The following is a 3,366-nucleotide window of genomic DNA, read 5'->3' on the forward strand; positions in this document are numbered from 1 at the left end:
TAGAATTGTTGGAATACTAGTATAACTTTTCTTCTTCTTTCTTTTTCCGTATGACTAAAATTTTCTGTTTTATTATTATTTTATTTATCCAAGATAATGCAACTTCCTTTTTCTATTTTTTTCTTTAATTCTAGCTTCTTCTAGATGATGATGTCAATATCTGTACTTTGAATGGTTATTTTGTTTGTTTCATGACATGGTTTTTGTTGGTAAAAATTTGCTCTGTGTTGTCTGTTAGAATGACTCGCTTTTTTTTTATAAGAAAAAGAGAAGAAAGCTCAACAAAGCTGTCTACTCTGGTTTACAATCAAGAGGTCACCTGAGCCAAGTCTGGCACCAACATGATCCTCCAAAATATGAGTATTGATATTACAGTTATCCTTAATAGTAGTGATTGTAGACAATTGTAATAAGTTCCAAAAGGGACTGGAGGTTAGGACCTTCCCATTTGAAGTTCTGAAATAAAGTAGAGTGACTAGCTATTTTAGATAAGTTGGCTGCAGTGGTGTTTTGTATAGGCATCAGCTTGATGAGGTTGTCTAATACAAAATCAATGGGTTCCATTCTTCTGTCAGAGTTTTGTATGTAATCTCCTTGAAATCTTTCCTGGACTTGTAGTTGATAAAGAGACTGGATTGTTTGTAGGATTTCTTGTTCTGCTGGTGCATCTCCTTCCCCCAGGTCAGTGCAAGTTGAGCTCCTCTGCTGATTCTGGTTATTTTACTGAGATCAGCTGTAGAGTCTTTAAAGTTTCTGGCTCCCAAGCATTGACCTGTGGAAGACATAGTCAAAAACGCAAAGTTAGTATAAGATGGTAAATCATTATTAGCTCTGTTGTTGCTTACTTCCAAACTGTGTATGCTAATAGTGATCCCAAAGAGGCCTCCAGAGATTATGTTCCGACTTGGGGGGCTAGAAAGATGAGCATTAGAATCTCTTTGATAGTAAGGATTGTTTAATATGTGGCCTGGGTTGTGATGCACTCTATGAAAATTGCTGAGGTGTTGAGTGATCTTCTGGGTAGTAGTAACAGCAGAAGGGATTATGTTCCTCAAGATATGGTCACATATAGCTTTCCAGATGAACCAACATATAGTAGCAAAAGTGGCATTCCAGTTATCTGGTGGAGTATTCTGAATAAATCAGCTGTTAAACCAATCATGGAAGGATCTGAAGTTGGAAAAAAGATGGTGATTTTCCCCAAAAAGATTGGTCCAAACATCAGAGGCAACATGGCAGGCTAGAAGAGCATGAGTGATATCTTCAGAAGCATTCTTGCAGAAAGAGCAGATAGGATCAATATAGTGCATAATACTTGCAGTCTTAGCATTAGTAGGAAGAATTCCATGAGCACATTTCCAGATGAATATATGAATTGCTGGAGATGTGTCTAGATTCCAAATTTTCATCCAAGGAGTTATGATAATATCATTAGCATACTTGTCAGTGATCTGTTTGTCATACAGGGATTTGACAGTGAATTTTCGTGTATTGGTGAGCTTCCAAGTTATAGTGTCTTTAACAAGGGGGTTATGATAAGTATGATGGATAAGTTGTTGAATGTCTTGGGTAAACCAGAGGGCTAAGGTTGTATCATCCCACTCTCCCTGAGCATTGAAAAGCTGGTTAACAGTTTTGAGATTTGGGGGACAATGAGGTGGTTTTTGAATTGTGTCTGAAGAGCCTTTAATCCATCTGTCATCCCAGATATTAATTTTTGTTCCATCTCCTATTTTCCAGATGTAGTATTGTTGAATGCATGAGATACCCTCTAGAATTCCTTTCCAGATCCAAGAATCTGTGCTCTTTGGTTTGATGTATATTCTGATATCTTCTTGATTGGGGTAGTGAAATGCTTTCATAGTAGTGCTCCAGAGAGAGTTTGGTTCCTCAACTAATCTCCAGGCAATTTTAGAGATCATTGCTAAGTTGAAGTATTCCATATTTTGAAGCCTAACCCACCCAAATCCTTTGGTTTATTAACAGCATCTCAAGCAATGTAAAATAATCCTTTGGATTTGTCTTGCTCCTTGTTCCAGAAGAAATCCCTTTAAATAGCATTTAGCTCTTTGCAAGTACCTTTAGGAATCTTGAAGCAATTCATTTGGTAAACACTTGAAGTAGAAGTAACAGTTTGGATGAGAGTGACTTTTCCAGCTGTAGACACTAGTACAAATTAGGGCTTAGGTGACAGTTAAAAACTGTCATCAAAATATTTAGATGACAGCTTTGAAAAATATTTGCAGTGTCATCAAAGCCCCTGTTACGAAAGGTCTTTAAAAAACTGTTGTGGAATCATGACCATAAGGTAACATCTTCTTCATAAACCTGTCATTGTTGACAACTTAGGGTAACAGTTTCTTATTGAAACTGTCATCAGAAAATCATTTTGTTGTATTAAGGTAACAGTTCTTTACTGAACCCGTTATAGTTGACGACTTACCATAACATTTTCTAATTAAAACTGTCATCATATACCCATTTTTTCACACCAGCCATCTTACAGTAACATTTTTTTTGAAATAATTGTCATGAAACGCTATATAGTATGGGTTCTTTAAAGAATCTGTCACATAAGCGGTAGTGTGGTACTATGGTACCAGTTTCATGGACCTGTCTTAATTTACGAAAAATTTGTAAAATTAAACTATCATTTTAATTGCTTCCTTAATTTCCCATCTGGTAGATGGGTCAATCACAGATGATAAGAATAGATGCCAAAAATAAAGAAATATATTAATAAAAATGTTTCTACAAATGACTTCTACAAAATGCTAATATATACAAGTAATTAACATCAACTACCAAACATGGCAAGCTCAAGATCCAACAAGACAACAAACTGGAAACAACATACTCTTGCATAGTGGTTCTAAGAGCAACTGCAGTGGACGACTAAACCCAAATTTGGTGTCAAGTGGGCTGGTGTAATGGGACGGACCATCGATCAAAATTTGATCAAAGAGTAAAACTCGGACCAAATTTGGTCGGCGATTAAGACCAAATCCAAATATAGTCGGGCGTTTATATAATATCCGCCTACCCGACGGGCGTTGGTATAATGTCCGCCTGTAGCCGCGCGTTCGTAAAGTTAACGCCTGATGCAGGGTGTTGGTATAATGTCCGCCTGGATGGGGGCGTTGGTGTAATGTCCGCCTGAATGGGGCGTTGGTATAATCAACGCCTGGCATGGGGCGTTGGTATAATGTCCGCCTGGATGGGGCGTTGGTATAATCAACGCCGGACACCAAATTTGAATGGGGCGTTGATATAGTCATGAGCCCAAATTTGAATAGTTTACAAAACTTTGGTTGGGGCGTTGTCTTTATCAGCGCCCCATTTTTTTTTTTTTTTTTTTTTTTTTTT

The sequence above is a fragment of the Papaver somniferum genome, chromosome 1, assembly GCF_003573695.1.
Source record: "Papaver somniferum cultivar HN1 chromosome 1, ASM357369v1, whole genome shotgun sequence".
Lineage (NCBI taxonomy): Eukaryota > Viridiplantae > Streptophyta > Magnoliopsida > Ranunculales > Papaveraceae > Papaver > Papaver somniferum.